The following is a 24,350-nucleotide window of genomic DNA, read 5'->3' as shown; positions in this document are numbered from 1 at the left end:
TTGATTTCAGGGTTTGTTTGTTTCCCCCTTTCCATTGAATAATACTTTATCTTCTTTCAGGGGCTTTCCTGGTGGCTCAGATGTCAAAGAATATGCCTGCCATGCGGGAGACTCGGGTTTGATCTGGGGTCGGGAAGATCCCCTGGAGAAGGGAATGGCAGCCCGCTCCAGTATTCTTGCCTGGAGAATCCCATGGACAGAGGAGCCTGGCTGGCTACAGTCCATGGAGTCATGAAGTCATGACTGAGCGACTAACATCTTTTTATGTAACTTTTTATTTCGTATTGAGTATAGGCGATTAACAATGTTGTGATGGTTTCAGGTGGACAGCAAAGGGACTCAGCCACACATACACGTGCATCCGTTCTCCCCCAAACTCCCCTCCCAGCCAGGCTGCCACATGACACTCAGCAGGTTCCTGTGCTGTGCAGTGGGTCCTTGTTGGATAACACTTTTACTTCTTACCCAACTCTCTGTCACAGCCCTTGAGAGGAATCGTCAGCTGTCTTGGTTTCATCTCACCATGCACTGCTCATGAACACGCAGGCCTTGAGTTTGAGAACAACTTTCCTATACTGGGAGGGCTTCCCTGGTGTCTCAGAGGGTAAAGGATCTGCCTGCAATGTGAGAGAACTGGGTTCCATCCCTGGGTTGGGAAGACCCCCTAGGGAAGGAAATGGCACTTCAGTATTATTGCCTAGAGGATTCCATGGACACTACAGGCCACGGGGTTGCAAAGAGTCAGACATGACTAAGCGACTAACACTTTCCTACACTCGATCCTTCTGAAGGCAGATGGAGACCTGACTCGGCCAATGGACTCACAGGATGGAGCACAGTGTTTCTCAGCCTTGACCCAGTGGGGAAGTGAGAAGAGGACAGAAACTTGATGTTTGAATCAGCAGTCAGCCATTGCCAGGGCTGCTGCAGGCAAAGGCCCAGAGGAAGGGTGTGTGCAGGAGCTCAGACCAGCTCTCCCAACCCTGGCTTTGCCTCCTGGGCTCACAAGTGGGCTGAGAAGAGAACTGACACTGTTGACGCTATTTACTGAAGGCAGCGCCTTCAAACCCAGCGTAGACCCAGAGGGCCCCCTGCCTGGCTGTGCGCCAGAGTCTCCTGGACCTCCCATAGTCCTGTCTCCTGAGCAGACTCTACAGGGACTGCCTGGGAATCTGGATGCTTTTTTATAAGGGCTTTTGCGGGGGGTTGTTTTTGTTGTTGTTTATGTGGCCGTGTTGGGTCTTCGTCGCAGCGCAGCGGAACTTCATTGCATCCTGCAGGATATTTTTCCTTTTTCTTCTAACGTGGCATCACCTATTCAGCGGACATGAACTTGGGCAGACACCTGGAGATGCTGAGGGCCAGGGAAGCCTGGTGTGCTGCAGTCCATGGGGTTGCAAAGAGTCAGGCAGGACTTAGCGACTGAACAACAACATGTACTACTCAATCACTGTACTGTCCAGCAGAAACTCACATGTGGTAAATTAACTACACTTCAATTTTAAAAATGGCCATAAAGCTCTTAACTCGTCCCTTAGAACAAACCTACTAGTTGGAGAAGAAAGCACTGTTTTCTTTGGCTTGTCCTTGTCTGCTTGTTCAACCCTTGACTTGATTCCACTTCTCATTCAAAATTTGTGACTTATCCAGTAATAAATCTTCCAGCAGAACTACTTCAAATGCCAAGTCTTAGAGCATCTCAAGCATCACAGGTTTTTTTCTTTTTTTCTTTCATGGCCGGGCCCCCAGGAGACCCTCTCAACTTTGCTCAGCTTTCCTTTTAAAGCACAGAGAAAGTGAGCATTCTTTTTAGAACTTGTTTTTATGCGTGTGAACTCTGCCTTGATATTTTACAGTCAAGACCACAAGAAGGGCTTGACAGAACCACACTGGCTGACTTGGCTGAGCAATAAGTTCCACAGTGGGGCTGGAAGCACTTCATATTTAGTTCTCCTTTGTAAACATCTTCCTGACTCCCGCCCCTCACCGGTATACCAGTGTACACTCTGGCTGCGAAATGTGACTTAATTCTGAGCCCATCTTGGTGACTGCTCTCAACACACATCAGAAATCCTTCCCTATACTTCCTGGGGAAGTCCTCGCTCCAAGAAACAAAAATAAGGTTACCAAGCCCTGTGACCAAGGAGGATGGAGACACTGTGCCAGACAAAACCCCACCTAAGAATTACTCTTCAGTAGGGACCTCCCTGGTGGTCGAAGCGTTGAGACTTTGCCTTCCAATGCAGGCAAAGATCCCTGGTTGGGACGCTAAGATCCCACATGCCCCGAGGCCAAAAAGCCAAAACATAAAACAGAGGCACTTTTTAAAAATGGTCCACATCATGGTACATGTATACAATGGAATATTACTCAGCCATTTAAAGCAATGAAGTAAGGCCATTTGCAGCCACATGGATGGAGCTAGAGAGAGTCATACTGAGTGAAGTAAGCCAGAGAAGGAGAAATATATGACATCCCTTATATGTGGAATCTCAAAAGAAATGATATAAATGAACTTACTTACAAAATAAAGAGACTCACCGATAGAAAATGAACTCATGGTTGCCAGGGAGAAGGGATAGTTAAGGACTTTGGGAAGGTCATGTACACACTGCTATATTTAAAATGGATAACCAACAAAAACCTATTGTATAGCGCATGGAACTTTGCTCAATGTTATGCTCCAGCCTGGATGGGAGGAGAGTTTGGGGGAGAACGGATACATGTATATGTATGGCTGAGTCCCTTCACCGCTCACCTGGAACTATCAGAGCATTGTTAATCGGCTATATCCTAATATAAAATGCTCTTAGTGTTTAAAAAAAGATAAAAATAATTTTTAAAAGATTTTAAAAATGGTCCACATTAAAAAAAAATTATCCTTTATGAAGATATGATACAGGAAGTTGTAAGAGAAAATGCTCTAGTATGGTTTTCCTACCAAGTTGTTTGGCAGACAGAAGACAGCACCTGCTAAAAAAACATGCATTGATCCTTCGAGATAGTTGGGGAGTAGCTAAGAAAGAGCCTCCAGGGGATGCTCCCAGTCATCATCCTCCAAAGCTATGAGGATGGCCACTCTGCCGTGTTCCTCTGCATCCTCAGCTAACCTTCCCCTGCCTCAAAAGTGGGGCTATACCTGAGGTAGGGTTGTATTAAACAACTATATTCTTTCTAGGTCACTCTTTCATTGTTTCTGGTGGCCTGGCAGCTTCCTACCTTTGAATGAGAGGCACCCATTACCTTAAGGAAAGGAAGACAAAGGCTGGAACAAAGAAGGTATTGCTTGTCTTTGAACTCCGCAGTAGAGTTTAAGGCCATGGCCAGGCTATAGCCTAGGCTAAAATGTCCCTAATTGTGATATGTGCAATAGGAAAGGGGAAAAAAAAAATGCTGACAAGTAACTATGACATCATCTATTGCAAGATGTATCTTCAAATGTGGTGGGAAAGACTCCAGACTTTGTCAAGAGGCAAAAAGGAATTATTTGCAACTCTTCAAACTGGTCTTTACTTCTCAAGAATCAGGGAAGAAGAGTGGGACCCACACACCAGAGAGTGAGCAGGGCTGGACGAGGGTGGGGAGGACACAGCCAGTGGTTGTGGGAAGATCCTGCAGAAAGAGGAAGAGGAGGAAGCGAGAGCCCAGCTCTGACGGTTAAGTTTGGAAGTGGGGCTGCAAACCTGTGGTCACTGGGCTGGCGGTCTGGGAGATGGATGTTCCCCCAGAGAGGTGGGCTCAGAGTGAGACCTGGCTTCCAGCTGGGCACTTGGGTGGGGGGGGGGCAGTCACAGAGCCAGGGAGCCCCCACCAGCAGAGTGGAAGAAGCCACCAAGCATTTCTAGGACCAGGAGGCTGGGGCCCAGGGGCCTCACCTCTGGGGGGCAACAGGAAGGCCCACCGCTGTTGGCACCAAGCGGCTTCTTGCCCCACACCTGATGAGACCTGTCACACCACGGCAGACACCCAGGCACCGGAGACCACAAGGACCCCAGGACAGGCTGCCACCGAACCCAGAAGAATGGGACATCCCTGCAGGGTGTGTGAGCCGGGGTCCCCCTTCACAACCCCTGCAGATGTGCACCCGCCTGAGAGGACCAGAGGGAGCCTGTAGGGGGTGCTCCGAAAGGCCATTTCCCAGGAGTTACTGAGAATACAAATAGGCTCGGTGGCAGCCATGGCAACGCCTCCCGCACCGGACTGAAAACCTTGACCTGGACTCACATGCTGGAACTTATCGATCCTGACCCGTACTCATTCAGTAAATGTTCCTGGGGCTCCTGCCACCTGCCGGGCAGTGTGCTAGGGATCTAGGGTGGATCCGAGAACAAATCAGAAAACCCCCACCGTGGAGCCCACATCCTGCAGGGTGTGGACAGACGGTAAACTGTCAGCGTGCCAAGGAAGGGGCTCACACAGACGGAGGTGTGAAGCTGGAACGAGGGTCTGCCTCGAGGAGTCTGGGCCTGAGAGCGAAGCCGTGTCCAGCTCCGCAGCGCTCACCCCCCTGCGCCCCTGCACGGGCTCACCGCAGCGCCGCCTCCCTGGGAAGAGCGCCGAGGACAGAAAGGGCAGCACAGCGCAGGTCACGTCCTCAGCGGCTGATGGCTCGGCGGGGAGCTGGGCCCCCGGCCTCGCAGGGTGGGAGCTGGGCTTTTCCCCACCTCTCAGCTGTGTGCCTAGCGCTCAGGGAAGGGGCGCCGGGCTCAGGGCGTGCACACAGCACGCTCACACGCACAACATGGAAAACACTCGCAAAGGCCCCACGAGCCACAGAAAATATACACACGTGCACAACATACAGAGCAGTCACACGGCACACAGTCACACAACATGCAATTACACACAGAATACACACACACACACTCATAACATACACCAAACACCATGCAACAAATACATACTCACACAATATACACAACACACACACACACACACCAAACATCATGCAACAAATACCTACATACTCACAATATCCACAATGACAACACACACAAAATATACAACACAACACACGAACAATACACCCTCAGACAGAACACACAGAAAACAGCCACGCAACATACCACATATGCATAAAACACACACACAACATATACAAAATAGTCACAACATACAATACACACACAACAGTCACACACTCATACAACACACACAAAACATACAGCAAACACAACCCCTCCCCACACACACACACAACATCCACACTCACACAACACACAGGTCCAAGTCTCCATGCTAAAATGTCTTCACGTTAAATCCTGCGGACAGAGATGCAGGCGGACGAGGCCAACCAAGCAGGAGAAGGTGAATGAAACGAAACCCCGGAGATCTGGGGCAGGGGCGTCCCAATGGAGCCACCTCAGGACTGCGCTTCGGGTCCCGAGTTCCCACAGGAGCCCCCACAGGGGGCTTATGAATGGTTCACGACCATGAGAGTGGTTTACAGCCAAGTTTCTGCGTCTGCTCTCGTTATGTAATTTCTGCTAAGATGTTCCAGATTCTGTCCATGCCAAGGCCGAGAGGGCCACCTGGTACAAGGTGCGCCCATGTCTCTCAACACCTGGCACTTCGGTAAAGTCACAATCACATCGTGCAACTGTGTCATTGGGTCTCCTTTCCAGAAGTTAGTCTGATGCAGTGATGTAGAACATTAATCTGCCGACTACACAAAATTTATTTTCCAATATTCAGCAGATCAGAGGAAGTGCAATATTTGTTTTTCTCTTATGTTGCCTATTCTTTAATCTGTTGAAAATTAGAAAATATTTTTTTTTGCTATTGCGAGGTTATTGTTTTAAATTTCTCTACATCAGACTAGCTTCTGGGAAGAAACCTTGATGACATATATCAATGCATATACATGGAATCTAGAGAAACGATACAGATGAACCCATCTGCAGGATGGAAATAGAAATGGAGATGTAGAGAACAGACACATGGACACAGCTGGGGGATGAACTGGGAGAGGAGCCTTGACATGTGCACACTACCATGTATAAAATAGATAGCCAGTAGGAAGCAGCTATATTGCACAGGGAGCTTAGCTTGGTGCTCTGTGATGACCTAGAGGACTGGGAGGGAGGTCCAAGAGGGAAGGCACACACGTATATAACTGATTCACTTCGTTGTGCGGCAAAAACCAACACAACATTGTAAAGCAATTATACCCCATTTAAAAAAAAAAAAGAAGTACCACACAAAAAAAGAAAGTGCAACTTGGTTTCCATAGTGAATATCCCAGCTTGGCATGACAACATGAAGTCATTGAGAGGCCTCTGTGGTTAAAGGCATATCTTTGAAGTGTCATAAAGAGCTTATGTTTTAGCGAGGTATGCTTGAATTACCGAAAGAACGTTCTAATCTAACTGCAGCACCAAATTACAGCTTTTACCATTACCTTCTTATAAACATTTCCTTGGTACTGAGCTGTATACTTCCTGGGAGCAATTTTGAAAGAATTGTGTCTGTATTTCTTTTCATGATATTAATACTTCCCAAACACATCCTTTACCATGACTGTGATGAAAAACTCCCAGGAGGTAGCAGTTTTAGTGCCTTTTCAAGGTCTTAATAAATGAGAGTAACTCTGGAAACTCAAGTGCTCAGGGTGTTTTCTGCTCAGCTGTGCCCACCTGCCCCAGCACACAGCGGTGTTTCTGAGAAACCCACATCACACATCCCCAAGGGGCCATACAGACTTGGACAAACATTTCAACAAGCAACAAGCTGCTTCAAGTCCTTTGTGGAACACAGCAAGATTCACCTAGAGAAATAAAGAAGCAGGGAATACATGAGAAGAATATCAGGATGGAGACTGGAAGACGGCTCTGTAAGTGCGGAAGTGACTGAAGTAAGACAGGGACAACTGTTTAAAGATCTGAGATGTCGGAGGTAACCAACAGCAACATGTGCAAGCATCCTGTTGCCATGTCAACAGGAGAACGAAGCCACAAATGTGCGTGGTGGGGATGCCATGAGCAGTGTGAAGTCATACACAGGGGAGGCTCAAGGTGCCTCCGGCTCTCCTCTCTCCAGCAGGGCTACGTCAGCCTGTTTCCCATCAGTCACGGGGGGATAACAGCGCCCATCTGGCCAGGATGGTGGACATGAAGTAAAGTGCTTACTGCTGTGGCTGGCACACAGTAGGTGCTTTGTGCAGTTATTTTTGGTCCCAAAAGACAAGTGGGACAGGTGTTATGATTTCAAGCATAGAGTAAAGATGCCTTTCCAGTCCCCAACTGGACATGTGGTTTGATGAGAAAACAGGGAGATATGGAAAACATTGCCCAAATATTTAAAACTAAGACCTTTCAATATTTTACCTCCTGACTTTGTTACATAGCTATGATTCATATGCAAATAAGCCTTACCTTTAAAAAGTAATTTTTTTCCTCCCTCCTTTGTGATCAGATTCTTTCAAACTAGGTCAAACACCTATTGCCATGGGATTATGAATTATACTATATACATATATATATACGGATTATACATGAGAACAGTAAGAAGCAAAACTGATCAACTATAGATATGCAAATTTATCTAGAAAAATGTCAGCCTTGTAATAGAGAAAACAGTAGGAACAAGCATAGAAAGTCGGCTAATGTGATTTTACCCCTTTCTTCTGCTAAGAGAAAAAGTGGACCCAAGAGTTTTCAGGATGATTGTGTGTGGGGGTTGGGGGGGGGGAGGGAGGAATTCTCCAATGTCTCGAATATAATGCAAATAAATATTCTTAAATTGAAATATGATTGACATCCTATGTTAGTTTCAGGTCTACAACAAAATGACTGAATATTTGTATATATTACAAAATGATCACAAGTCTAGTGAATAACCATTGCTACCCACAGCTACAAATTTCTTTTCCTGTGATAAGATCTAATCTCTTAGCAATTTTCAAATATGCAATATTCTTAACTATGGTCATTATGCTGTATGTGACATCTCAGAACTTGTTTATTTTATAACTGGAACTCTGTACTTTTTGACCCCTTCACCCATTTTTCTCCTCCCCACCCCCTGCCTCTGGTAACGATCAATCTGTTCTACCTATGAGATAATTTAAAATCAGACTTAGGCAAAGTTATCTAACTTATAGGGAAATCACTCCCTCTCTTTCCTCCCCTTTTAGACAGAATCACTAGCAACACTTTCTTATGAAAAAACTTCTCAAAATACATTGATGAACTTTTAGAGGCAATAAATTTAATCCAGAACCATCACTGGCAGAAGCATGTTGACCATTTGTGTGAAAACCTGACTGACCTTTCAATGTGATTATTGTGTTATGAAAAGAAATTTTAAACAAGCAGTTACCATATTTACGTAAGAGTCAACATGACCAAAAATGAAATAAATACTGTGCAAACCATCAAACCTCTTAATGACCAGAGAATCTTTTTATTTTCAGAGTTTCACTGTTACTCTTTGAGACAAGATTGCATGTGTGGGAAGCTCTTCAATTTCTCCCTCAGGAGGAGGATGGGGGAAGAAAAAAGGAGAGAGAAGGAGAGATGGACAAGGTAGTCACAAGAAGTCTGACCCACCCTGATGCAAAACCCACCCACTTGTGGCTGCAGAACAGACGTGCGGGACCTAAACAGGCTTTGTCCTCACTTTGTCAAATGAGATGTTTATACCGAGACAGACTTCTCTTCTAGAACATCCAGATTAGCTGGATAAATAATGCTAGGCAAGCCCCGACTTGCCTGTTGCTTCGGTCTTGGCAGTCAAACCCCACCCCCGCAGGGCACCCCACTCCTCTGGATAAAGCCCAGAACCCTTGCTCTTGTTCCAGACCTGCCATGCCTCCCTCGACTCCGTCTTTCTGACAAAGTCCCCTGTTGACTGGACGCTTCCAGGCTGAGGTCAAATCGCATACCAGTCTCCTTGCCAGTTTTCCCATTTCTCCCTCATTTCTTCTACCCAGAATGTCATCCTTCTTCCTCCTCCAGCTCAAGACTCCCTCCTCCTCCTCCTCCTTTTTCTCCTCCCCTTCCTCCTCCTCCCAGGCCCATCACCTATACGGTATGCCCCTTTCAGAGGGCATTCTAGGGTAGTTCCCACCCCTCCAACCAGGGGAAGCCAGGGTGACCATCTCCACCTCCTCTGAGCCCTTGGCTTCACCTCGGCCTCCCGTGGAGCACCAGCTCTCCAGATTCTGTGTGGCTGAGCTCTTCTCTCCCTGCTGCCCATCATGCTTAAAGGTAAGCGCGTCCCCTGCCTGGCCATCGCTGGAGCAGAGCAGACGTTTACATTTTGACTGATGAATGAAAGCAATCCATTCACACTGCTGATACCTACAGTCCCTTAGAAAATTCAAACCACATGGACAGGACAGAGAGCCCGTGATCATGCCCAGGGATAAGCTTTCTGGGAAATGGAACTAAATTCCCCCAGCAGAGAGATTTAGCAATCACTCAGGACAACTCTTGTGCTAGCCAGCTTCTTGTTGACTCGGGCAATTTACAGAAATTACAGCTGTCTATTTCCCGGGTCAGTGGTTCTCAGCCTGCATTAGAACAGCTACCCCCAGAGAGTTTTTTTGATTTTTTTTAAATCACTCTTCCCAGGCTGTGTCTCAGTGTTATTCCATCAGAACCTCTTGGAGTGGGGCTTAGGCACCGATAGTTCTTAAGCCTCCCAGGAGATTCCAAAAGGCAATCACGAGGGACAAACACTGACCTATATCATAGAGGGTGATGTTTGTTCTGTCTATATGTAGCTGAGTGGGTCCCCTAATGCAGTCACACCATTTTCTACACTGACTGGGCAGACAGGGGCCACGCAGAGGAAGAGAGTCCCGCTCCGGGGGCTTATTCACACCCAGAAACTTCCCTAGAACAACAGTTTATGATCCAGACATCAGTTCCAGACTAAAGGAAGTGTCTGTCTCCATCACCCCTCCTCCACCCCACCCCAGCATTTTTCACTTTCCTATGAACCTGGTTTCTATCCACCATGTCCCCATTACCTAAATTTCTTCAGTAGTATAACTGGGGGGAAAAAATCTTAGAACTCTGATCTCGCAGTTAAGTAAATCTCAGAATTTGAGGTTGATGAGAAATATGTAAGCCTGGTGAGTGGTGTGGGGTGCGATTTCCCACATAATTACAATAGCAAAAATGTAACCTCTCCTCCCTATGAGTCAGCTCAGTAACCCACTGTGTTCATCTAGAGAAGTGCTTAAACCTTGAGGGAAATGTTTTCAAAAGAGGTTGTCATGGCAAGTATCACATAATTTTTTTAAATCAACAAGTCAAATAGATACCCATTCCATCACCTCTGACAAGAATCATATATTTTCTCTCCAGGAAAGAAATGCTGTAATTTTTTGTACATAATTTTACAGTTTATTATGTTGCTTGTTTTCCAGCTTAATCAAAATACAATTTACATATAACATTGTATAAGTTTAAGACTGTACAATGTGTTGATACATTTTAATACTGACATATATGACCACCATACTGTCAGCTAATACCTCCACCTCATCACATAATTACCACTTCTTTTTTTGCAGTGGGAACCTTCAGAGTTTCCTCTCTTGGCAATTTTTAAGTATACAATACATTAGCTACAATCACCGTGCTGTCCATTTGCTGTTGGTCAGGGGCCAAGTCATTTCTAACTCTCTGGGACCCCACGGACTGCAGCATGCCATGTTTCCATGTCCTTCACTGTTTTCCAGAGTTTGCTCATCTCCTCCTCCTGCCTGCCATCTTTCCCAGCATCAGGGTCTTTTCCAATGCTGCATATAGGATCCCCAAATGTGTTTCTTTTTTAAAGATTTTTTTTTTTTTGATGGAGAGCACTTTTTAAGAGTCTTTACTGAATTTGTTACAATGTTACTTCTGTTTCATGTTTTGGTATTTTGGCCCCAAGTCATGTGGGATCTTAGCTTCCCAACTGGAGTCAAACCCACAGCTCCTGCATTGGAAGGCAAAATCTTCACCACTGGGCCACCAGGGACATTCCCCAGACTTACTCATCCTATAACTGGACGTCTGTACCTTTTGACCAACACCTCCACAACTCCCTTACTGCCCAGCCCCAGAGTTTCTCTGAGTTCAGCGTTTTTGGATTCCACATGTAAGTGATACCACACAGTATTTGTCTTTCTGTCTGGCTTATCTCATTTAGCTTAATGTCCTCAAGCTATGTTCTTACAAAAGACAGGATTTCCTTTCTCACGGCTGAATAATATTGTATGTCCAGTATATATCACACCTTCTTTATCCATTCATCTACTGACAACACTTAGTTTCCATATCGTGGCTATTATGAATAATGCGGCAATGAACATGGAAATATAGGTATCTCTTTGAGACACCAATTTCAATTCCTTTGGATATGTACCCAGAAGTGGAATTGCTGGATCATATTCCATTTTTAACTTTTAACTTTTTAACTTTTGGAGGAACCTCCATACTGTTTTCCAAAGTGGCTGCACCCATTTACCTTCCAACCAACAGTGTTCCGATGTTCCCTTTTCTCCACATACTCATTAACATTTGTCCTCTATTATCTTACTGGTGTACAGATTATTCATTAACAGAGAGAGGGTACAATCTGTGAAACCAGGTTTCTCTCACCTATTTCAGGCAGGGGATGTTTAAACCTTCCAGAGAAATATCTATTGAGTTCCTACTATAGTTGAATTTTTACTTTATTGCATGTGTTGTATTGATTTCAGCTTAAAAATTATCAACAGGTCATTTCAGAGGCTAGAAAATAACCCTGCACATAATGCCTTTTTAAAAAACTAGTTTACAGATAACATGTGCCAACATAGATGATAAATTCTCACCAGAAATGGTAGACAGGAGCCTTAATTATATTTCTCATGTGAACAAATTCTGAAAGCTTCAGCACTTCTACAAATAGGAGTTCAAATACTTCGCAAAAAGAGCCATTTGCTGACTAGCATTTTGCCTCTTGGAGTCTCATTATCACGTCAGCACAGTGAAGCATGAGGCTCACCTGGGAGCCCAAGTGATGACTCTGCCTTTCATCCACCATCGTTGGGAGGTGGCAGCTGCCTGTCCCTGCCAGCTCGGAGCCCCATCTCCCTTTGGACACATTGAAAATAGTAAAGCATGTGTACAGAGCACAGGAGATGTCTGTAACACAACAGATGTTGCCAGGAGGAGCAGGATGATGGCTGATCCTGGTTCATTCAGGAGCTGGAGGCTCTGTTGGCCCCTCCAGGACAGGATGATGAAAAATCAGCAAAGAGATCAAAGGGCCAGCGAGTGAAAGCCAGGTAATAAAAGGCCTGAGAAAAGTTGTCCCAGATTTCCGGTCAAGTCTGCCCTCTCACTAAATCCAGGAATGAAACGAGGGAAACCACAACAACCTCTGGGGTCAGATTCATGGCTGTGGAATGTGTTGGCTCTGTGACCACACTGGAATATGTTGTTGGCATAACTAACAGAGTGGATACAGTCAGAAAAGCAACGCTGCCAACCTCAACCATTGTCAGGAGACTCAGCATCTTTAAAAAAAAAAAAGAGGATAATGTACAAGTGTGTCTGTCCATTTCCAATCATTTTCCCTCAAATGATAACAAAAAAGGCAAACTTCCACAAAAGACATAATCACATCATCACCTAGTTCTACAGCAGTATCACCATTCATTTGTTCTTTGATTCTGGAAAATGTCTGAAGCCTTCAGACATCAAACTTGCTAATATTCTCACTGAAATTTTAGTCTTTAAAGCTGGTCATATCATTGTCATAGACAGATTGAACACAGATATCAGAAAAAGCCTAAAAGTCTATGAATCCTAAAATAGTGATTTCAATTACAATTAGTACAGATGCAGTTCCAGCTTTATAAATGTTTCTGGACTTGTCCTTTGTACACATTGCTTTGACTGCCACCATCTTTTACCTGGTGGCTCAGATGGTAAAGAATCTGCCTGCAATGTGGGAGACTTGAGTTCTATCCCTGGATCAGAAAGATCTCCTGGAGAAGGAAATGGCAGCCCACTCCAGTATTCTTGCCTGAAGAATTCTATGGACAGAGGAGCCTGACAGGCTACAGTCCATGGGTTGTAAAGAGTCAGATTCTATTGAATGACTATTTAACACCTTATTACTAGACAATCCCAACCTCTGCCCCGTGTTGTGTTCATTTGGGCCACTCTGTCTGGGTCGAGCACCTGGAATTCACCTGCAAAGTCCCTTCTCCTCAGGAATAAACCCTGTCCTCCCCTCTCTGGACCAGGAGGCAAAGCTCTCTGAGATGTTAACTGATCTCCCAGCTGTCTGATTCCCTGCCCAGGTAGTCCTATCTCCATGGAAACCTGCATCCCTGAACACATCTTCTTGATCAGCAGTTCCTAAAGCCTTCATTCCAGACACATCATGTACATACACTAATTCCCACTCTGCCCTGGCCACAAAGGACCAGTGTGCCCTAGGGAGGACCCCGAGAGCCCACCCAAAAACACCTGGCCTCAGTTCCTTGTGTTTCTTCACAAGATGGAAGCATCTCTGAGCTTCGAGCCCTACCATCAGGCATTTGAGGGTGTGGTCCAGCCCTTCTGCAGGGTCCTGCCAACACTCCAGGTTCAGAAATGGAGCAGCCCCATAACAATGGAACCAAAGAGGCCAGAAACTGAAAGACGATGCGAGCTACAGAGAGAGAGCCCTCCTCCAGTGATGAGGCTGAGGGATTTTGATCTGTTTGGGCACCCAGGGAGCTCAGAGTTAGGGGCCAGTCCAAGCTCCATCCTTGGCCTACCCCGTGGCCTTAAGGAAAGAGGCCTTTCTTCACCTGTAAAGACAGAAGGAACACTTTACCTGCTCCTCCACAGCAGGACGGAGGAGAAGCCGAGCCCCTCAAGCAGCTCCCACATGCTCTGCAAGGCCTCCGATCTCATCTGGAGCCAGAAGCGGCTGGGCCTCTTCACCTCCCCCTCCTGCCTTCCTCCTGACGTTGACACTCGATTCTGTCTTGAAACTGCACTGGAAGCCACTGCTCACCATCTTCCTCTCTGGGTTTTCCCTTCCTCTTCCTCTCATCCCTAAAAGCACTGAGCACAAGGCTCAGCCTGGACTGAACACTCAAGAACCCTTTCTTAAAACCCTTGGTTAATTTAGTAAAAGCTGAGATGTCACGCAAGTCCCTTGGTGCACGAGTTTTGTTCCTGGGAGGGTAGAGGGTGCTTCTGTGGAATGTCTGTGCCACCAGGTTCAGGCAGAGCACCTGTGCTTGTCACACACCCAGGAATTCAGGGCTGGGTGAGAGAGTGCCGTGTCCTGGGTGCCAGCCTGCCACTCTCTCGTAAATACAACAACGTCCCCCAGAGCTTGCACAGGGGGACTGGGCCTCCCTAATGTCACACACGTGGCCACCTGTGGTCTGGGAGGTAAGGCTGGGCACACACGGGCACCATCTCCCCAGCCTGTGACTGGCAAGTTTAGAATAAAATCCAGACTCCTCACCATGGCCCCAGCACTGGCTGCACCACCGTGATCTGGCCCCTGCCTCTGTCTCTAAGCTCCCTCCCACCCACTCAGCCCCCACAGACTGAGCTTCTTCTCCCCTCCAAGAGGCTCAAATCCCACTGCCCCTCTGCCTCAGACCTCACCCCTGCTCACAAGGACTCCCCATCAGCAGGTGACCCACACCCGGCCCTTCACCACCGTCTCAGCAGCCGTCTGTGTCCTTCACGATGTTTATCACACCCTAGACTCAGGCTACTGCCCGGCCCCTCGGTGTGATCCTCGAGGGCTGCAACCAGATTGCTCTGCCCTGCTGCAGTGTCCCATGGCTGGACACCTCCAAGGCATAAAAAACAACTGCTGTGATCACAGCTGGTTTTAAAGCAATCTCAATGCCACTACACACACACTAGAATGACCAGTGGCAACCTGCTCCAGCATTCTTGCCTGGGAAATCCCATGGACAGAGGAGCCTGGTGGGCTACAGTCCATGGGGTCACAAAAGGGTCAGACGTGACCTATCAGCTAAACAACAGAGCCACCAACATCCACAACACTGGCAGCAGGTCCCGTCAGGGATGTGAAGCAGCAGAAATTCTCAATCACAGCTGGGGAGAAGCCAAAAGGTGCCACCACTTCGAAAGACAGTCTGACAGTTTCTTAAAAACTAAACAAACTCTTACTGCAGGATCCTACAGTCTCTCTCCTTGATGTTTACCCAAAGGAGCTGAAAACTCACAACCACACAAACACCTGCAGGTGGGTGTTCAATGCTTTATTAATAACTGCCAAAACTGGCTAGCAGCCAAGATACCCTTCAGGGGGTGAGTGGATAAACTACGTGTGGCCCATTTAGACGATGGAATGTTATCCAGTGCTGAAGAGAAATGAGCTCTCAAGCTATGAAGAGACATGAAGAAATCTTCAATGCAAAATCCTAAGTGAAAGAAGTCAGTCTGAAAAGGCTGCATAACCTTTCCCTTCTGGAGAGGCAAAAGTATAGAAGCAGTGTGGGTCACTCAGTTGTGTCTGACTCTTTGCGACCCCATGGGCTTTGACTCAACAGTCTCCTCTCTCCATGAAATTCACCAGACAAGAAAACTGGAGTGGGTTGCCATGGCCTTCTCCAGGAGATCTTTCCGACCCAGGAATCAAACCCGGGTCTCCTGCATTGCAGGCAGGTTCTTAACCTTCTGAGCCACCATGGAAGCCCAAAACTATGGAGGCAGTAAAAACTTAAGTGGCTGCCAGGGGTTGGAAGGAGAGATGAACAGGTAAAGCACAGTGAAATGCCCTGTGTGATGCTATAATGATGGGTACATGTCATTCTATATTTGTCTAAACACATAGAATATACAACACCAAGAGTGAATCTTAAGGCAGATTATGGCCTTTGGATGATAATGATGTGTTAGGGTAGGTTCACCAGTTATAAGGAATGCACCACTCTGGGAAGGGGGCATATGGACAATGGAGATGGTTATACACATGTTGGGGAGGGTTTATATGGGAAATCTCTTTACCTTCCCCTCAATTTTTCTGTGAATTTAAAAGTGCTCTCAAAAAGTAAAGTTTAGGGACTTCCCTGGCAGTCTAGCGGTTAAGACTTCACCTTCCAATGCAGGGTGTATGGGTTTGATCCCTGGCCAGGGAATTAAGATCCCATAAGCCTTGTGGCCAAAAACTCAAAAGGTAAAACAGAAGCAACAGTGTAACAAATTCAATAAAGACTTAAAAAATGGTCCACATCAAAAAAAAAAAAAAAATCTTAAAAAAAAATAAAGTCTAAAAACCCTCAGTTATATAAGATATGAAAAATTTAAAAACACTGAGTTAACTGCTTCCCCCCTAAGATCACCAAAGCTAAAAAAAAACAAAGAACAACAAAAACACCCACCAGTTTGCTAGTATACCTATTTTGGTAGGCACATGGGGAAATACTCTCTCAAACATTCCTGGCAGGGGTGTTAATTGTTACAACCTGTTGTAACAGGTGGGAAATCTTGAAATATACATCAAATCACAAAGGTACACAGCCTTTGACCCGTCACTGTCACTTCTAGGAATTCAGCCAACAAATACCCTTGCTAGCACTTCTGCAAAAGGACCCAGGCACAGCTATTTTGTTGCTCATTGCAACATTGGTTGTAATAGCAAAAGACTGCAAACAACTTGAGTCAGCAAAAGATTAAAAGGAAGCTTTTTTTGATGCAAATTTAGAACCAAGTACAGAAGAGCGTGGGTTTTCCTGATGGCTCAGTGGTAAAGAATCCGCCTGCCAATGATGGAGACCTGGGTCAGGATGATCCCCTGGAGGAGGGCATGGCAACCCACTCCGGTATTCTTTACTGGAGAATCTCATAGACAAATGAGCCTGGTGGGCTCATAGGATCGAAAAGAGTCAGACATGACTGAAGCAACTTAGCATGCACCCCCGTACAGAGTGTATGTCCTTAGTGTGTGATGGTTAGTTTTCTGTGTCAACTGAAACGGGCCATGGGATGCCCAGATAGCTGGTATATCTGTGAGAGTGTTTCTGAAAGAGATTAGCACCTGAATTGGTGACCTGAGTAAAGCAAACAGCCCCCTTTCCAGTGTGGGTGGGCTTCCTCCAATCCCTTGGGGACCTAAATAGAGCAAAGAGGCAGGGGAATTTAATTAATTGAATTAACTCTGCCTGGAAACTTGATCAAGGATGTCCATCTTCTCCTGCACTTGGCAATTCTGATTCTTAAGCCTTCAGACTGGACAGGAGTATACACCATTGCTCTCTGGCCTTCTAGCTATACCATCTGCCCTCCTGGGTCTACAGCTCATAGATGGTAGCTCCTGGGACTCCTCAAGCCTCCATAATGGCATGAGCCAATCCATACCTTATTATAAGACTCTTCCTGGCTGGGGGAAAGGGATAGTTAGGGAGCTTGAGATGGATGTGTACACACTGCTGTATTTAAAATGGATAACCAACAAGGACCTACTGTATAGCACAGGGAACTTTGCTTAGTGTTACATGGCAGCCTGGATGGGAGGAAAGTTTGGGGGAGAATGGATACATATATATGTATGGCTGAGTCTCTTGGCTGTTCACTTGAAACTATCACAAAATAGTTAGCTGGATATTCGTTGTTTCGTTGTGTCCAACTCTTTTGCAACTCCATGGACTGTACCCCACCAAGCTCCATAGGTTTTCCTAGGCAAAGATATTGGAGTGGGTTGCCATTTCCTTCTCCAGGGGATCTTCCCAAACCAGAGAAGGAACCCACATCTCCTGCACTGGCAGGAGGATTCCTTACCACTGAACCACCGGGGAAGCCCATGAATCACCTATATTCTAATATAAAATAAAAAGTTAAAAAAATAAGACTCTTCCTAGATAGACAGATATAGACAGACACATATATAACCAACAGGAGACTGAAACAGCTATATCAATACCTATATATCAATACGTCTACATACATGTCAATCCCCCATTGGTTCTCCAAAGAGAGAACTCTGTCAGATACAGTGAGAAAGAGGTGGAAGACACTAGTAACAGTCACCTATTGATGAGAAAGAGGGAAAGACTTGGTTGAATAACCTTTTTAAAGCCTTTTGAATTGTGTGCTATTTGTTCAAAAGCACATGAACTGGGTGTTTTTATTCATCATCCCTCAAGTCCAGCAGCCTGTGAACTCTAGAGCGAGGCTGTGTCATGAACCCCAGATGTGCATTAACTGCTGATGTGACTTCAGGCAAATCACATCTCTGTGCTTCCATTTCGGAATCTGCAAAGTAAGATGCTAATAATGACTCCCTCATACACAGGGCACTCAGAACTGGGGGTCCCACATCAAGGAAGTGCTCTACTGGTTATTTGGCGTCATTATTACTTATCCACTATGAGTGTCAAACCATTGCTGGACGTGTACTTGACCCTGATTTTAACAGCCGACCACTGAGGTCAGAGTGAAACCTGGTACCCCCTGCAAAGCCTTGCACACTTGTGGCAAGTCCAGGGGACTTGCACTCACTACAGGTGCCAGCTCCCTTTTCCTGGTTCTACCCCTCGTGGGTATTCATCTGCTTCATACCCATTCGGAGCTTTAAAGTTGTCCTCAGTAGAAATGGAAACCAACCCACACTAAACTAAACAAAGAAAACAGTCAATGTGCCCCAGGAAAAAGCTCCATTTTTGAATCTTCCATCATTCCTCTTCGGGGGTGGGGGGTGAATATTGATTTCCCTGGGGAGTTGGGTTAAAATGTTCTAGCTCACTTCCGCTGACTCATTCAAGAAACGTTTATGCCCCCCACCCCAAGGGAGTCAGACCCCAAACCAGGTCCTGGAAAGAGAGGAACACGTGAAACCAGCCTCTGCCTTTGAGAAGTTCTGACTGGGGATCAGAGCAGCAAGTGGATGCAACCATGCGATGTGAGAAGACTGGCATGTGACTCCGCACACAGATAAGCAAGCAATAAAATAAATCCATCTTTAAACCATGTCCCTGTGCTACTGAATCTAAGAACAAAGAAATATGTTGAAATACATACATATTTTCAAGTTTAGAATTATTTCGACGACATCGTCAAAATTTCAACAGGCAGCTCTCTGAAAACTAGACGCTTTATAAGGTGAGGCTATATATAAACTTCATATTAATAACAACAGTAATAGTACCATTCAGTATTTTTACTTTTTTTCTATTTAAAGAACATTCCTCTAGCCCTTCCCTTTATGTCCCCAGTTCAATCATGTGGTGGGGTGGACAGCCAGTCCTTATCTCTAAATTTAATAGATAAAAAAGAGATAAAATCTGAAGATTGACTTTGCTCTGGGTTGTTGACATGGTAAAAAGTCGGCAAAAGCATTCAACTCCCCCACACACTCAGCAGGCTTGCTGAGAGACATCAAATGAGGTCAAAGACCACAGAAATTAGGTTGGCAAAAGTTACTGTGAGGAAGGATTGGTTTGATGATGACTAACCGAAAAAAGACAAGAAGCTGAACCCAAAGGGGCAGAATAGGAAGCCAGAGGTTTCACAAGAAGTGTCCTTAAAGCAATTAAGACAAGAGAAGACTCCTTTCCAGTTATCAGATTAGAATACTTAAAAAAAAAAAAGTAAAAAACCCAGTGCTGGTGAAAGTGTGAGAAACAGGTGTTCATACAGTGCTGGAGAGAGTGTACACGACTAGCACTTTCCTAGATTAATTGAGTAACAGAATCAAAAACTTCAAATATGCTGATGCCCTTTGACCTCCAGGAATTATTCCAAGGAAAGAATAAGGAAGAGATGCATAGGATCCCCTACAAGCATGTTAGTTTGGGGGGATGTTAATAACAGAAAAGAAAAAAATCAAATATACCGACATGATTTAATAAGTCATCTGTGTCATGTGACTAAAAAGCTTTTGTAGGAAGAAGTTCATTAGCAGGACAAGACCCTCACAACATACTCCTGAAAGGCAAACTGCTAAGTCACTTCAGTCGTGTCCGACTCTGTGCGACCCCATCCAGGGATTCTCCAGGCAAGAACACTGGAGTGGGTTGCCATTTCCTTTTCCAATGCATAAAAGTGAAAAGTGAATGTGAAGTCGCTCAGTCATGTCTGACTTTTCACGACCCCATGGACTGCAGCCTACCAGGCTCCTCCGTCCATGGGATTTTCCAGGCAAGAGTACTGGAGTGGGGTGCCATTGCCTTCTCCCCTGAAAGGCAAAAGCGGGTGATAAAACAGCATGTACATCCAAGCATACTTTTTCCAAAATGTAAGTGTGTTTTGAGAAAACCACACCCAGCCAAACACTGATAGTATTCATCTCACAATGTTAGGTTTTTATGTTTTCCCTTTTTAATTTATCTCTACATATTCTTTTTCAATTGTACTTTTGATCATGAGTGTCTGTAGCCTGTATACGTTTTTAAAGACAATACTTAAGCAGTGGATCTTAGCCACTCCGTGACCTTGCCTGAGAGTTTCATTCCTCAGCAACTTAACAGTGCCCCCAAAGTTTGTGTGTTAAAGAGTAAAAGCTGAATAATAAAGAATAATAAAAAATAAAAACTGTTGAGTAGAGACAGTCCATAGGCTTCTTTTAAAATTCCTCACAGCTTGTCAACAGATGAACAGATAAAGAAGATGTGGCATATATATGGGTACACACACACACAGAATAGAATTCTACTTAGCCATGAAAAGAATGAAATAATGCCATTTGTAGCAATGTGGATGGATCTAGAGATCATACTAAGTGAAGTCAGAGAAAGACAAATACCGTTTGATATTACTGATATGGAATATAAAAATTATACTAGTGAACTTATTTATGGAACAAAACAGAGTCACTTACACAGAAAACAAACATGGTTACCAAAGGAAGAAGAGGCAAAGGATGAATTGGGAATCTGGGATTAACATATACATACTACTATATAAAAAATAACCACCAAGGGCCAGCTGTATAGCGCAGAGAACTCTACTCAATACTCTGTAATGACCTATACAGGGGAAAAAAATCTGAAAAAGAGTGGCTCTATATATAATTGATTCACTTTACTGTACAGCTGAAATTAACACAACATTGTCAATCAGCTATACACTAAAAAAAAAGTTTTAAATAAAAATAAAATGTACTAATATCTAAGTTAACTTTTCAGTTTTAAAAGCGTGGAAAGTATTAAAAGTATAATAATATAAAGTAAATTGGAACAAATATTGAAGAAACTCTAAAATAAATACATTTTCAGATAAAGAAAATTCATCACTGCGATCAGGAAGATCAAATTCAGAAATGTCGAGAAATGTCCCCAGTCCTTCCAGACAGCACATTCCACTTTCCCCAGCAATCCGCCCACCTCCAGTGGAACACAGACTTCCCCCGCCCCCAGCACACACACGGTGGCCCCCAGGCTCCTGGAGGTGGACACAATGATTCACCAGGCCGTCCAGTCACTCACTGAACCTCGTAAAGTGTCCTTTCCACCATCTAGCCCTTCATCTGCTCACAGTCACATGCAAAGTCACATTTGGTGAGAGCAAGAGGGAGATTTAAATTGAATTGAATAGTTGACCTCATTTTGTTTTCTTCTTTCCTTAAACATCTCGAATTCTGACTGACCCATTTCCTTATTCTTTCACACAACAACACTATTATAGGGTATATGGAGATCAAGGGTGTCTAGTAAGGCTTCCCTGATCGCTCAGTTGGTAAAGAATTTGCCTGCAATGCAAAAGACCCCAGTTCAACTCCTGAGTTGGGAAGATTCCCTGGAGAAGGGATAGGCTACCCACTCCAGTATTCTCGGGCTTCCCTTGTGGCTCGTCTGGTAAAGAACCCACCTGTAATGCATGAGATCTGGGTTCAATCCCTGGGTTGGGAAGATCTGGAGAAGGGAAAGGTTACCCACTCCAGTATTCTGGCCTAGAGAATTCCATGGATCCATAGTCCATGGGGTCGCAAACAGTCGGACGTGACTGAGCGACTTCCACTCACTGACTCAACAAGACAATACGGACCATCCCCTGAGAGCCTACAGTCTGCTTACAACTTCAAGTGCAATATTTGCAATGCCTCTGAAAAAGCATGCCAATACAGTGATGCCCTAGGACTCACTGACCTACACAGGCCTCTGATCAGGGGGGGATAGCCAGTCCTGGTCTCTGAGTGATTCCCTGGGCCCAGTTTCCAGAGCCCAATAAAAATAAAAACCAATAAACAGCAACAACAACAAAAAACCACGCTCAAGTTTTCAAGATTCCACTGTAAGTCTTTATGGAAGGAAGCATGCACAAGTCTTGATAAAACAATATATTATAATCTTAAATGCAATCAGTGATGTCAGTTTATAATAATGCAATGCCTTCAGCCAAACACAGGCTGAGATGATGCCACTCTAGAACCGTAGAAGCATAAAGGAAAGTCATAAAGTAAGTCTTAATTCTGCCATCAGCTACAGCATTTTTAAAAGGACTTTACAGGAACTTCTCTTGTGGTTGAGTGGTTAAGATTTCACCTTCCCATACAGGAGGTGTGTGTTTGATCCCTGGTCAGGGAGCTAGGATCCTGCATGCTTTCCAAGTGAAAAACCAAAGTATTAAACAGAAACAATATTGTAACAAATTTTAAAAAGACTTTTTAAAAAAAAGAACATTACAATATCCTTCACTTAAACCTCATGATGTATATGGCTGTGTGTGTTAGTTGCTTAGTTATGTCCAACTCTTTGCAACCCCACGGGCTGTAGCCCGCCAGGCTCCTCTGTCCATGGAATTCCCCGGGCAAAAAACTGGAGTGGGTTGCCGTTTCCTTCTCCAGGAGATCTTCCCGACCCAGGGATCAAACCCAGGTCTGCTGCATTACCAGCAGCCTCTTTACCCTCTGAGCCACCAGAGAAGCCTTTGACGGCTAAGAGGAAGTATATAGCCATATATCTCCCACATATTTCTTAGTTAATCTTCATAGAGTAAAACATATGTAATCATAGATGGGGCCTCCCAGGTGGCTTAGGGGTAAAGAACCCGCCTGCTAATGCAGGAGATGCAAGCTTGATCCCCAGGTCAGGAAGATCCCCTGGAGAAGGAAATAGGAACCCACTCCAGTATTCTTGCCTGGGAAATCCCATGGACAGAGGAGCCTGGCGGGCTACAACCTGCGGGGTTGCAAAGAGTTAAACACATCTGAGCGACTATAACAGTTAGTAGGGCTCACAGGCACACGCAGGGTTTTAAATGTGCGTACAGAGCCTCACAACACTAAGAAATCCTTCAAATCTTGTTTTAAAAAACAGCACAACATTGTCAGTTTTATCAGACTGCATTCCTCCTTCCTAAATACTTCAGCGCATAAGTAAACAAAGGAAAAAGGAGGGGGGGGAAATGCAGAAACAAAAGCTAAGGTGCAAATCCATCATCTTACCCACTCCTTTCCTCGTTACTGGAGGCTGCGGGAATGGCTGGCCCCACCAGAGGCGGTAACTCAGGTTCAGCCCGCGGCGTTTCTTTTCCCACGTGTGAAGCCCGCTGAACTGACGGTGGTTATTAAAAACAAAAGTGCATCTTGAAAATCAGCCCTGAATGGCGTTGCTGATGGTGGTTTTCTTTTTCTCAAGAGCTCCAGGGCTGCTCAGCCCACAGGAGGGCAAGGCCCCACAGCCCCAGCTGTGCAGAGGCCGGGCGAAAGGAGAAAGTGGGCTCCAGTGACGCCTGTTAGGGCTTTAATCCTCAGCTGTGACACATGTAGGGAGCTGTGAGCAGGAGACTCGGAGCTGGGCAGGCAGCCAGAAACACTCAGAAAACGTGCCAAGCCCTTTCGAAATACCACACTCTCCACTGCACACTCACTGCAACAGTTCACAGGCTGTGTCTCTCTTCTAATGACGGAGCCATAGACCCGGGCCGGGCTGGCCCGCCGACATCCAGTCTGTCACAGTTCCCGTCATCAGAGTCTGGACCAGTCAAAGCCTGGCCTGGAGTCTCCCACCTCCTCCCTCTTCTCCCACCTCCAGACCCTTCTAATGACATCCACAGATGTGAGCTCCCAGCGATACCGAAGGACCCTTCCTTCAAGTGTTTGTATGTTTCAGATGCAGTGTCTCCTCCTAATGCACCCACCGCCCCTGCCATGTGCGCTGGGGACCCTGCAGGGATCTCTTGCAGCATCCAGGAGGTGAGGAGACCCACTGGTCATCCCTGGCCTCAGGGGGATTCGGGGAGATGGGGTCCCAACCCGAGCCTCTGGCTCCCACTCGCAGCAGCCTGATCCCATGCATGAGAGAGGGGGCTGCCGAACCCCTCCTCTAACTGTCTCTCAGGGGCCCCCCCTGCACCCCACACCCAGTTTCATGTTCTCAACACAATCCAGGTCCCACCTATCAGAGCCCTACTCAGAGTCTGAAACACAAGGACCAAACTGGC

At 45.6% G+C, this 24,350-nt stretch overlaps 1 protein-coding gene, 1 long non-coding RNA gene and 1 other non-coding gene across 3 annotated transcripts in view; 2 read left to right on the top strand and 1 right to left on the bottom strand.

Moving 5' to 3' along the window:
- Positions 1-23,775, bottom strand: part of IL1R1 (interleukin 1 receptor type 1) — an 84,414-nt gene extending 60,639 nt beyond the window's left edge. The window contains exon 1 of the mRNA XM_043468032.1: positions 23,353-23,775. The gene's annotated coding sequence lies outside the window, so the exon portion shown is untranslated. The remainder of the gene's footprint in view (positions 1-23,352) is intronic.
- On the top strand, positions 9,084-19,159 carry LOC122441440. The gene is made up of 3 exons (XR_006269356.1): positions 9,084-9,209; positions 10,888-11,094; positions 18,759-19,159. It is a non-coding gene; the product is annotated as an uncharacterized LOC122441440 (long non-coding RNA).
- Positions 22,026-22,107, top strand: LOC122442797. The gene has a single exon (XR_006269782.1). It is a non-coding gene; the product is annotated as a small nucleolar RNA SNORD86 (small nucleolar RNA).
- Positions 23,776-24,350: the final 575 nt, after the last annotated feature.

Source organism: Cervus canadensis, chromosome 5 (genome assembly GCF_019320065.1).
Source record: "Cervus canadensis isolate Bull #8, Minnesota chromosome 5, ASM1932006v1, whole genome shotgun sequence".
Lineage (NCBI taxonomy): Eukaryota > Metazoa > Chordata > Mammalia > Artiodactyla > Cervidae > Cervus > Cervus canadensis.
Note: the sequence above shows the minus strand (reverse complement) of the source record. Positions and strands in the feature narration are given on the sequence as shown.